The 13,584-nt window shown below is 46.9% G+C and overlaps 1 protein-coding gene across 2 annotated transcripts in view; it reads left to right on the top strand.

The window, feature by feature from the left end:
• LOC126542456 (uncharacterized) overlaps nucleotides 1-13,584 on the top strand; it is a 581,200-nt gene that overhangs the window by 81,162 nt on the left and 486,454 nt on the right. The gene's annotated exons all lie outside the window — the stretch shown is intronic.

Consider the following 13,584-nt stretch of genomic DNA (forward strand, 5'->3'; position numbering starts at 1 on the left):
GTTGGCTACCCTGCGCAGGGAGAAGGTTTAAGGGGGCTAAAAAGAGAAACAGAGTGGAAGGGGGAGATAGAAAGAAATAATAGCAATAAACAATAATGTATATATCGTGCCCTGAAACAACCCTAAAGTCTGAGTTCTAGAAGTTAAAGAAAAAGAAGGGAGGGGGGGGGGTAAAAGTTACGAACAACTGGGCATAATCAATTTAAGTTCACTACACAAAGGACGAGAAAAGGGCTTGAACAATGGTTGAAACTACGATGCAACGCTCAGGCTCCACAAATGAAAAAAGAAATCCAATCAAAGTGCCATATGGAAAATTTCAAGATCTAGAAAACAAGTATTATAGAGACTCCATTCTGTGGACTGTGCAGTGTTGGCTGTGGCTGAGGAACGTGGAAAAGTATTTGCTCCCGGCTGACCTTACCTTACAACTGAGTGGTTCGCGAAAAGGTAAAGATACCATGTGGGAGTTTGGATAGAAAGCGAAGGTCAGCGCAATTAGGTCGCCAACGAAGGAACGACACTTACGGTGTCGCGCTGGAACAGCACTAGAATAAGAATCAATAATGTTGGAAATTAAAAAGACAAAAAATGAGAATGAGACTAGTAACAACTACACCACAACGGGGAGGGAGTTCGCCTGATGTCTAACGTCTGTGCACGTCGTTGACCAAATGATCTGCGTGGCCTGTACGGTCTTCGTCTTGCTGGTGCAGGACTCCTCCACTCACTAAGTGGGTTGTATGTCCAAACACACAGCTCAGTCCAAGTTCATGTCCACATTACTAGCACGAGGGCGTCACTTCCTTAAATAACTCTGGAGGATTATATTTATCGCATACGCTGATTTAACCCTGTGCCCAAAATGTTTTAGGTAGTGTTCGCCTTTTGCTGCAGATGACTTGGTGAATGTGATCCAGGCAATATTTTTTTTAAATATTATTGTTATCGTGAAGGGGCACGCGTATGTTCCTTCCCGTTTTCTTTGTATGTGTGTTTTATGTTTTTTGCTTATATTTCTTGTTTTCTAGTATATTTTCTTTGTTTCTTCGCTTCACAGCTCGCGTCTCCTTTCGAGTTCAGCGTATCCTATCGCAGATAACCTGAGCACGATGCTCTGTTATTTATTTATTTATTCATTTATTTATACTTGTTTTCAGTGCTATACCGTGAGGTTGCTGAAATCAGTCTCTTATTTATTATTCAGTCATATTTAATAATAATAATAATAATAATGATAATAATAATACCTTTATTCATAAAAACAAGTGGTACAAAGGGCCAAGGCATTAGGAGAAAAGTTGCTACAAAAGCAACTTGACTAGTCCTAATAACCAGAAGGTCCAAAAGGCAGCAGACAGCAAGGAGCGAGTAAAAAAAAGAAGAAAATGAAAGGAAAGAGGAAAAACGAAAAATGGAGAAAGGAAAGAGAGTAATGGCATGAGGTACATAGATCTCACTTAAACAATTTGCTTCGTACATGAAACAGCTCGGGAAAAACAAACAATATAGATATATAGTTACACAAAACTCTTAAAAAGAACAAGATTAGGTACATGGTTAAAACCAATTCTCGGGGCAATAGAAATTATACAGTTTTCTTCCAGAACAATTAGGTACATCGATGGACGCATATCTGAGATTATCTGAGAACTGTTCGTATATCTGTACACATATATATATATATATATATATATATATATATATGTACAGATATACGAACAGTGCTCAGATAATCTCAGATATGCGTATATATATATATATATATATATATATATATATATATATATATATATATATATATATACTGTGCCAGGTTCCCGACGGCAGCTACCTCCAGGACTTACCCGCCAGAACTTCAATGTGCACTGCAGTCTACAGACAAGGACTCACAACTATGGGCCGTCCAGCAGGCCCGGGGTGCGCTCGAAAAGCACAAGCCTCGTGACCCACTACAAACGGGCCCAACGGGGCTAGTGCAGAGTAGAGTATAACCCCGGGTCGACGCTTGGCCAGCGTCACGACTCGTTAAATCGTCGTTTGCCGGCACTTTATTAAAGTTATTCCTATCCTATCCTATATATATATATATATATATATATATATATATATATATATATATATATATATATAATTCAATGAGAAGTTCTGTAGGTCTGGTGCATATGTAGTTTTAGAAAAGAAGATGCACACTTACGAAAATTGCATCTTTAATGTTTTTAACGTTTCGGCCGTGGCACGGCCTTCGTCAGAATGCCACGGCTGGAGCGTTAAACGTTCGGCAGAGTGCCACGGCCGAAACGTTAAAAACATTAAAGATGCAATTTTCGTAAGTGTGCACCTTCGTTTCTAAAACTATATATATATATATATATATATATATATACACATACTTACGTATATCGTGTATCTGTATATCTGAACTTGAACTGTTCGTTCGTGAGAGATGCTTACGAGCGTTTACCTGTATTCGAAATTTCAAGATATATAATTATATTATATTATTCAGTGGCAGACAACGAAACGTCGATCCGGGGTGTACGGTTCGCGACGCAGGTGCATCGCAGCCTCCAGGGCCTTGTACGTGAGATACCAGCGCTTTCAGACACTCGAAGAACACGCTGCAAGGCCCCCCAACACGTTGCACGTTAGCAGGCATTGCTGAGCCTGTCCACCGAGTTTTATGTAGGAATTATTAGTATTATTATTATTATTATTATTATTATTATTATTATTATTATTATTATTATTATTATTATTATTATTATTAGATAAAGAAACATGCAAGCACACGAAGGAAACGGGGAGGGAGCAAACTGACAACTGCCACCGAGAGGGGCACAACGCGTGCCTACTCTTTCAGGAGGAGGGGATGAAAATAGGAGAAGAGGAGAAGATAGAAAACAAAGAAATAGGAAAGGAAATAGACAAATGACAGAGACACGGAGAAAAGGAAGTAGGAACACGGGATAAATGTCTACAAACGAGAGGCCAAACCAGATTTCTGCACGAGAGCTAGTAAAGCTATATGGGCCTGGTCGCGCTGAGCAGCACTTACTCTCGGAAACAGGCAATCGTCAAGGTTCGTACACTCGAGTCCAGTAAGTCCATATTCCTTATTTAGCAGTGCACGTTGTGTGGCGAACGCGGGACACTCCAACGTAGGGTGTTCAAGTGTCTCACAGGAGCCACAGGACGTACACGGCGGACTGTCCACGCGTCCTTGACGACACAAGCGTTCGCTCACCAACACAGAGCCAACTCTTAATTTCACTAACAGTGCTCTAGCATTACGGGGCAAGCTACGACCACGAACACGGGGCAGGAACGAGCCGTTTGCAACACGGTGGTCTGCACGTGCTGCTTTAGGAGGTTTCGGAGGATTAATACACGGGTGTCTGATGCAGTGGAAGACGTGTTCTGTTTTTGCGTATGCCGAGTATTCGGGCCTGTGGAAATTACACGGCAGTCATGAGTCGTATAAGTATACACAAACGCAAAAAAAAAATCACGAAAGAAAGATCCTACGCCTAGACAAGACAGTATTGATTGTATACTAGAGCTAGGTTCGTTTCGCCACTGTCCGTTAGGCTTACGAAATCTTTTAATATGTGCTATCGCTCTGCTCTTCGTGCCGTGCTTACGCAACTGCCGTGTTGACGTGAAAGCTTAATACCTGCAGCTGCCAAGTGCACGCCTACACGTCGCCCCTTGTGTTTAGGTAGCGCTTACGTAACAGTCGTTTCCCGCTGTTACACTGTCACCTATATGCTTAGTTGTTGGTGTGGCCGTAACACTAGCTTGCATGGTTTTGTTTTCAAAGTCAGTCTCGCATGCTGACCTACGCCTCACAACTAAAACATAGTACCCTATTGTATACCACCGATTGTGTGCGCTCAAGCGCTCTTTTAGGATCTGCATCGGGGAACGAAATATAAGAAACGTTTGTTACAAAAGAGCAGTAGCGATATCTTCTTCCACAACCGTCAACCCTTCTGTGGCGACACTGCGAGAAGCGTCGGTGATGTTTCCGGAACTAATGTATACAGACCGACGCTATACGCATAACTCCGGAGACCCGCGTGTGATGCCAGCCGCTCATGTCAGACGCAGCACAAGCCGTCGATTTTTCGAGCCTGTAGATGCGAGTCTAACTGGATGCCAGAGCAGCCTCACGTCGACGCTAAGAAAAAAAAAAGCATTTTCTCGAGGCGTCGCAGGCGCACTAGCATGCATGCACGCGCATCAGCGCATAATGCGGGTTGCTGTCCTCAGTGCGAGACGACGCGCGCGCTGAGACAGCTGTCCGCGAGCGTAGCGGATGGTCCCGAAAGGATCCCGAACGCAGCGCCTGCGTACCTATGCGCTTACATCGGCTCGTCCCGAACGACACGTCAAACACGTGCGCCCCGCTTATTGCTTTCGTCGGCCGCCCGCGCTATATACGCTCGACGGTCCCGCTGGCGTTTCCAGCGTCGTTCGGCTTGGGAGTTTGGGTATACGTGTGCCGGCGCTGTACGCCGGGCCAGCGAGTTTCTTCGTGAGACAGTCTTAGGGTGTAGGGCACACTTACTGGCGTAGACGTCCCGATTGCGCTGTATCGGGAGAAAGCCTTACGTATACGCATAGACGAGACCGCTATGAGCAGCGCAGCACGCTCGTGGGGACGTGTCGGGACGGTGTATTTAACGGAAAATCACTCTGCACGTTTATTGGAATGATCTACCGTTATCTACCGTTATGTGTCTACAAGCGGTACTGCGCCAAGATGCATGCGTCTCGTCACTTTCGAAAATATAGATTCACTTTCGCGAGACTTCACGAGATTCGGCACCGGAGGCGCCCACCTATAACCACGGTTGGCAGCGTTTCTGGCGCTGTGGGGACATACATACATGCGCACGGTCCCTATATATAGGAGCGCTGTCGCCCGTATACTTCGACGCTTCCAGGGCCGAGAGTCTCGTGAGATCTCGCGAAAGTGAAACCCATCTCCGAAAGCGATTCGCCCCATGGTTTTTTGATATACCTCGGCGCTAGTTCCATTAGCCTTTGGTGAAACTCTCTAGACATTACTCAGTTGGCGGCTGTGCTCGTATAGCTAGCTCTTGGCACTTTTCTGGTTCCGCCAACTCGATCCTTTCACAGTTTGCTTCGATGGTCAGCTTGCATGCACTTTTCCCTCGAAGAGTTCGTGCCGTATACTATAGGAGGAGGCTGCCATGCAGCACCTGTCAGCGAGTCTATGGCCAGCAAATGTTTCCTTGGTATACCAAGATCTCTGTGTATACTTAGTGTACAGGTGTAAAATCTCCGTTAAAGCGTTCTTTTTTAACGGCTGTAACACAACGTCGGAGCCCCATGTTAACTTCTGCCGCGTGAGCATTGACTCTTTTATGCGGCACATGTATGGGCAGCGCCGCGCAGGACGGTCATGCTGTGTAGCATGGCCAAGCTCGTTACATCTTGATCTTGTGAGCATTTTTTTTTTCTCCGGGATTTGGCTTTGCTTCTCGCCGTCTACTCGGGTCCGCACTCGTGGCTATTTTTGCCATTGAATAAATAAGCCGACCTAACGAACTGAGCCTTACTTCGTTGGTTACATGTGGGTGAGGCTTGTTACAACGTTAAAAGTTTTAATAACGCGGTTCAATGGCCTTGTGGACATCTGCTGCGCTAATGGCGTGAAATCGGCCTCCCCCTTGCAGAAATCGAAGGCGCTTTCGGCGTGGGTGTTGCAGTTTCGCTTTTACGGCCGGAATCTGCGAGCGGCTGGCTTGCACTAATTGAAGAGCAGCGTCGTGCCCCGTGTATGGCGAGGGTTCATCTCAGGTCGTTTTTAAATGGAAACTAGCCTCCCGACACGCTCTCCATGAGATCACCAAAAGGTAACAATCTCTTGTGGCTGCCTGGCCATTGCGGTATCTCCGGCAATGACCTCGCTGACGAAGCTGCTAGGAAAGCACACGAAGGAGCAACCCTTGTTTCTGTACCTTTATCGCGGACCGACGCAGCCCATCACCTAAGCAAGGTAGCACACCGTATGACATTAGAGAAGTGGCACACACCTGAATTCACCCAAGAACGATTGCATTCCCTCGACCTCTCTATGCAACTGCGGCTGTTACCAGGGCTTCTGCGAAATGAAGAAACAATGCTGTGCCGCTTACGCTTGGGCGTCGCATTCACCAATGCATATACGTTTTTGATTGGAATGACCGATAGCGCCGACTGTAATGCCTGCGGTGCCGAGGAAACTATAGAACATCTACTGTGCTACTGCCCATCTTTTCAAAACGAAAGACATGACCTCTGCACAGCTCTCAATCAGCTAGATAGAACACCGTTCACCTTGAAGAAGATCTTGGGACCATGGCCTCGCATATCGCAGCTACAAAAGGCCACAAAAGCTCTGCTGCGATATTTGAAGGCAACTGGATTGAGTCAGCGTCTGTGATCCGAACTGAGTGACCGAACGATATACCCAGTAGACTTTCTCTTCTTCTTTTAATCTTTCCGTCCCCTTTTCCCTTTCCCCAGTGTAGGGTAGCCAACCGGGCTCAGTCCTGGTTAACCTCCCTACCTTTCCTTTATCATTTGCTCTCTCTCTCTCTCTCTCTTGTGGCTGTGTCTGAGTTGGAGGGGAGTATAGTTGGAGTGGAGGTTATTCGGTGTCAGAACCCCCCCCACAAGAAGTTTCGTTAATCACTCTGAGAACAGCTTCCTATAACATGCTCACAGTTCCTTTATATAAAAGAGAGAGAAAACCGCTTAACTTTGAGAAATGTGGAGAGCTCGTCCAGAAGAGTTTTTTTCTCTGTCCTGCTACTCTCCGTAGAAGAGCGGGAGAAGGAAAAAAAAAGGGGGGGGGGGGGGGAGACGAGGTGCGAATGACGACGATGAATAGCGTAAACTGTGTGCGCGTGGGCTAGACATACCTTTTCTGCACCCATTGCGTCACATTGCACAGGCGCTTGTCATGCAGTTCTAAGGCGTAGAGCTGGGATCGCTGTCCATTAAAAAAAAAATATGTCAGGAGCGTTCTTGTTGCGTTGTTAGCGATTGGATGTCGTCGTGCCTATCACACTTTTCTAGCCCAGCCGGTCGCCACAGTGAAGTTTCAGGCGCCCTAACACCGGCCAATAACGAAACGCTCTTACGTAAGACGTAAGAGTTTTCTTACGTAAGAGCTTTCCCAATATATGGCCCCGTGTTACCAGCACGAGGACACATCTTACAGTGCAATCAAAAGGCCCTATCGTGTTGAGACCCGAAGGCAGATCAGGGATATTATCGCCTTTGAAATCGGTTCTTATTGCCGACTGGCATGCTACTAACTAACTAACTAACTAACTAACTAACTAACTAACTAACTAACTAACTAACTAACTAACTAACTAACTAACTAACTAACTAACTAACTAACTAACTAACTAACTAACTAACTAACTAACTAACTAACTAACTAACTGACTTTTTGTTGTTTAAGTACTACGCTTATGTGCTGAAAGCAACAGCTCCATGTGCGCTTGAACAAAGTAACTAGCTCCTCGCGTTTGTTGTTATAAACTCTTTTTGTCTGCCTGAACACAGAGATAAAAACGTAACATCGTGGGGTCGGTTGGCGATTTGATGCTACGCCCTGAACTTTTCTTTTTTTTATGTCCTCTGCCAATATTCGGAACGCAACTCACGGGTGCTTCTCTTCGCCGTCTGTGACGACACCACGGTCGACATCACTTATTGGCGAGCGCCTGTGTGTGTCTTCTTTTTGCGCGCTCTCTTACTTTACTCCGTAACGTGAACCACCTCGCCCAACAATACATCTCGTCAATCGAGATGCACGCCTTGTAAACTGCTGCCAGAAGGCACCAAAGGCGCAGCCCTGCACGTTTCTCGCTATATGTATGTAGTGCAGCTGAGCGAACGCTCGCACGCGCTCGCAACATTCTCCATGGTGGCACTCCATGGTGACTCCATGGTGACTCCATGGTGACTCCATGGTGGCACCCCGGCATGCAGTGCGCGTCAGTGGAGGTCTTCTTGCCACTTTACCCACTCGGTATACACACACACCAAGTGTGCCGCGGCTTCGCGGGTGAACAGCTGTAACAGAGCCTAGCAGAGGGCGATTCATTGTTCGTTGTCACGTGCAAGAGCGATGCTGTAACGCCGAAAGCGTTCAACATATCAAACGCATCGTGGAATTTATTTTTTTCCTCGGCGTTGTTATTCACCCATATAGTTCACCCGCTGTAATTCAAATGCCCACAGTCTTCGCATCTGGCAAGGGCGAGCAATTGACGCTTCGTCCAATAAAGAACCTACGCAAGCATAGGGAACGCCAAGGCGATTCTCCAAGTATCACGTGGCGCTGTGAATACGATCATACTCACAGCCACGTCTTTATAAGTGTGCGCGCAATATACACTGAGTTGCGGGCACAGCTTAGGCTTACTCAGCGCGCACGTATGACGGCGTCGACAGTATGGCAATGGAAGCTTCGGTATTGCGAAACTACACGATTTAGCGCGACCTTTGACCGCTCCTCTAATTAGCGCAGTCGGCGATTATTAACGCAGTAAGCGCGCAGGCAGCCAGCCTGACGAGAAGGCAAACCGTCTGTCTCCCGCTGTATACCGCTTCATCGATAAGACAGGCACGAACGAATGGGAGGCAAGTATTTTATTTAAGCTCAGACTCAAATGACGTGTCCAATCGGCCCAGCAGATTAAGCAGTTGCCATTTATAGGCTTAGCTCACTGACCCGCAGCATCGGAGATTCACAATGTGTGCCCGTTTTAAAGGACGACCGTCGAAACGCAGACGCTCACTGCCACGAAATGTGCGCTTTGGACGAGAAAACAGCTGCCGCTGCGGGAACACGCGCATCCGGTTCACGGCGGGCGAACGGCCTCTTTCTCCGGTGGGACCCTGAACCCGCTCAACTGCGCATTCGGTTGGACGAAGTCGCATTATTCGCAGAACTTATCTTTCTTCTTCTACTCTTTCTATTTTTGCCTTCTGTTCTTTTTTCCCCCTCCTGTAAACGAATATTTTCGAAGTCGCACGCGCGGAAAGCGAGGACCACCGCCTGCGTGCTCTGCTTGAACAAAGAACGGTGAACCAAAATATAAAAAGGTAAATGGAGGCAGCCTCTTACTTTTCGCGCTTACCTGTGTCGCAGCAGCCTGCGCTGCGTGGAGAAAGAAAGCATCACTCCTTCCACGGCAAAGAGCGGGAAGAAGAAGATGAAGAAGAAGAAGAAGAAGAAGAAGAAGAAGAAGAAGAAGAAGAAGAAGAAGAAGATAACGGAACGTGACAGTCGGCGTAGACAAATAGAGATTGCACGAGTGAAGATGAACAGATTAAGAAACACCGCGCGCAGTATATATGAGGCTCTGCCGTGCGCGCACAAAGTGTTCCCGTTTGGTGCGCGTCTCTATCTCCACGCGGCGCGCAGCGGCACGCTAAATGCAAAGCAATTTCGTTTTAGAAAACGTTGTTCTCACCAACTATCTCTCTCTCTCTGTCTCCGTTTCCTGCCGTCTTTCGCATAGAGGCCTCCTCGCACGCGCGAGAGTGCGTGAGAGAGAACGACGCTCCTGCAGGTGCATGTCCCGCGCACGCACTACAACGTTGCGTCGAATCACGTGGTGCCTCTGCAGAGTTCCGTCTCGCTGGTTAAAAACTGTCGTCAGGTCAGTTGGTTAAGCACGCGTATAGCGAAGCTCAGCACGAAGAAGAAGAAACAACTAAACAGGCACAAGCGAGAGAGGAGACGAGCGCTCCAGGCTATCTCTCCCTCTTTGTGTGCGTGTGTGCTTCACGGTGTTGACGGGCGATTTAAGGCGCAGGCTGCCATTCGAAAGGCCGTCAACTATACAGACGAACGTCGAGTGCAGGGTTTGGGGACCGCCTGCACTGATATTATTAATTAACTACGGTTAGGCAGCGCCGGCGGTTTTCGAACCCACGACCTCCCGTATCCGCGGCGAACAGCTGCGTGCAGCAGATGAGCAGACCTTGACATAAATTGCGTGCGTTGTCCTCTCGCAGCCTTGGCAGCAAGTTGAGCAACAGGGAACGATAGACACGCATCTGTGCAAGAATAGATACACATCGCATGGTATCTGCTACATATACCAGACCACAGAGACGTGCACTATATATAAGTACTTAAATCTGACAACGACTCTGTTTTCGCGGTTCCACAACCCCTGCTGGCATGAAGCGACTGCATCAAGTGTATGTCAATGTATTTGACACCGGTGGCATCCGACTTAGCTGCCCTCTTTTAAACGCTTACCGGAGTGCTCTGAGATGACACGTCAAATATCGCCCCATGTTTCTATATGAAGACTCGTTTATTTAATATGTCTACGTGTCCATAACTATTGATATTTGCTGCTCAATAAATTATCCGCTAAACTATCAAGACCCCCTGATTGCTTTCGCTGCATGCATTTAGAATCTCTCTTGATGCTATACACAAAGGAAGACGGAACCAGTTTTCGCCGTATGGTTACGAAATAACCACGCCCTCGAGGACCGGGCGGTTTCGCGACGTTTAAGCGCGCTTACCCCATACGGAGGAATAAAAGAATGATGACAATGCACGGTGCGGCGCCGCTCGAATCCGGCGACAATTTTAGGCACCGAGTTGCACAACCACGGACCCCCATTTTTGCGTGAAGCCTGCAGCACCCCCGCCTCTCCTTGCCATTTATTTCCGAGATGTACGCACCATATATATGTATACGTGAACAATAATTCCGCTTTGAATAAAGCAAGAGCTTGAAAGTAGAAGGCGTCGACGGTGTCTATGATACCGTCGTCGCAAGCGCGATTGATTATTTTATTGCGCCCGTCGCAAGGTTGCCGCGTACTAAATGGGTGCTCGCAGGAAACGGGTCGTGTACAGCTCCATTTGTATTACACGAGGACGTGGGGAACGGCGGGCGCGGTGTCACCCGGGCGTGCGTGGCACGGCGCATTGCGCAAGCGAGGTTCGATCGGCGCCGCTTATAACGCGCATCCGTAGGTGCGAGTGGGCGCGCACGGGCAGGCATTAGTTACTGCGGTCCAGGCGGGAGGTGTGAGCCTTGCACCTGCCGACGAGAGTTCTCCTCTTGGCTTGCCTGGGCTTTTCTTGTGGTGCTTTCGATGGCTTTCCTTTCGATTCCACCTCGCCGCATTCGCCACGGGCGTTTCTTTGTTTACTTCTTTCTTTCTGTGTGTCACAAGTACAGTGTGTGTGTGTGAGAGAGAGAGAGAGAGAGAGAGAGGGAGAGAGAGAGAGAGAGAGCGGAGAAAGAACGATAAGGGAGATGTGTCCGGTGTTGTAATGGGACAAAATAGCCCTTCCAGATTGATTGTGTGCCCTAAGTGATGCTTTAAGTTCTTTCACTTTCTTTTTCTTCATTTCTTACATCTTAGATATATATATATATATATATATATATATATATACACAAGGGGATGCCTTCATTGCGTGGGGCTTCACAAAAGAATTGCGTGGGTGCCATTCTTAATTACGTTTTTACTGATCATCCCTGAAAGACGGCCTACAATAGACAGCAGACCATGGAAAGGGGATGGAACAATAGCATGGAAATGGGGGATACGTGAGACCGTGCTGCAGCCTTTCGTGAACATTGACACTCTTATATAAAAGGCCAATAAAGGGTGGGTATTAAGCTAAGCCGGACAGGCCGCCATTGGAATCTGAACCTGGCAACGTTTAACGTTAGAACGTTATCTAGTGAGGCGAGTCTAGCAGTGTTATGGGAGGAATTAGAGGGTAGTAAATGGGATATAGTAGGGCTCAGTGAGATTAGGAGAACAAAAGAAGCATATACAGTGCTAAAAAGCGGGCACGTCCTGTGCTACCGGGGCTTAGCGGAGAGACGAGAACTAGGAGTCGGATTCCTGTATAATAAGGATATAGCTGGCAACATACCGGAATTCTATAGCATTAACGAGAGGTTGGCAGCTCTTGTTGTGAAACTTAATAAGAGGTACAAATTGAAGGTCGTACAGGCCTACGCCCCTACATCCAGTCATGATGACCGGGAAGTCGAAAGCTTTTATCAAGACGTGGAATCGGCGATGGGTAGAGTGAAAACAAAATACACTATACTAATGGGCGACTTTAATGCCAAGGTAGGCAAGAAGCAGGCTGGAGACAAAGCAGTGGGGGAATATGGCATAGGCACTAGGAATAGCAGGGGGAGAGTTTGCAGAACAGAATAATATACGGATAATGAATACCTTCTTCCGCAAGCGGGATAGCCGAAAGTGGACGTGGAGGAGGAACGGCGAGACTAGAAATGAAATAGACCTCATACTCTGCGCTAACCCTGGCATCATACAAGATGTGGACGTGCTCAGCAAGGTGCGCTGCAGTTACCATAGGATGGTAAGAACTCGAATTAGCCTAGACCTGAGGAGAGAACGGAAGAAACTGGTACATAAGAAGCCGATCAATGAGTTAGCGGTAAGAGGGAAAATAGAGGAATTCCAGATCAAGCTACAGAACAGGTATTCGGCTTTAACTCAGCAAGAGGACCTTAGTGTTGAAGCAATGAACGACAATCTTATGGGCATCATTAAAGAGTGTGCAATAGAAGTCGGTGGTAACTCCGTTAGACAGGATACCGGTAAGCTATCGCAGGAGACGAAAGATCTGATCAAGGAACGCCAATGTATGAAACCTCTTACCCTACAGCTAGAATAGAATTGGCAGAACTTTCTAAGTGAATCAACAAGCGTAAGACAGGTGACATAAGGAACTATAATATGGATAAAATTGAACGCGCTCTCAGAAACGGAGGAAGCCTAAAAGCAGTGAAGAAGAAACTAGGAATAGGCAAGAATCAGATGTATGCGTTAAAAGACAAAGCCGGCAATATCATTACTAATATGGATGAGATAGTTCAAGTGGCTGAGGAGTTCTATAGAGATTTATACAGTACCAGTAGCACCCACGACGATAATGTGAGAGAAATTAGTCAAGAGGAATTTGAAATCCCACAAGTAACGCCGGAAGAAGTAAAGAACGCCTTGAGAGCTATGCAAAGGGGGAAGGCAGCTGAGGAAGATCAGGTAACAGCAAATTTGTTGAAAGATGGTGGGCAGATTGTTCTAGAAAAACTGGCCACCCTGTGTACGCAATGCCTCATGACCTCGAGCGTACCGGAATCTTGGAAGAAGGCTAACATAATCCTAATCCATAAGAAAGGGGACGCCAAAGACTTGAAAAATTATAGGCCGATCAGCTTTCTGTCCATTGCATACAAAGTATTTACTAAGGTAATCACAAACAGAATCAGGAACACATTAGACTTCTGTCAACCAAAGGACCAGGCAGGATTCCGTAAAGTCTACTTAACAAGAGACCATATTCACACTATCAATGAGGTGATAGAGAAATGTGCGCAATATAACCAACCCTTATATATAGCTTTCATTGATTACGAGAAAGCATTTGATTCAGTCGAAACCTCAGCAGTCATGGAGGCATTACGGAATCAGGGTGTAGACGAGCCATATGTAGAAGTACTGAAAGATACCTATAGCGGC

Source organism: Dermacentor andersoni, chromosome 3 (genome assembly GCF_023375885.2).
Source record: "Dermacentor andersoni chromosome 3, qqDerAnde1_hic_scaffold, whole genome shotgun sequence".
NCBI lineage: Eukaryota > Metazoa > Arthropoda > Arachnida > Ixodida > Ixodidae > Dermacentor > Dermacentor andersoni.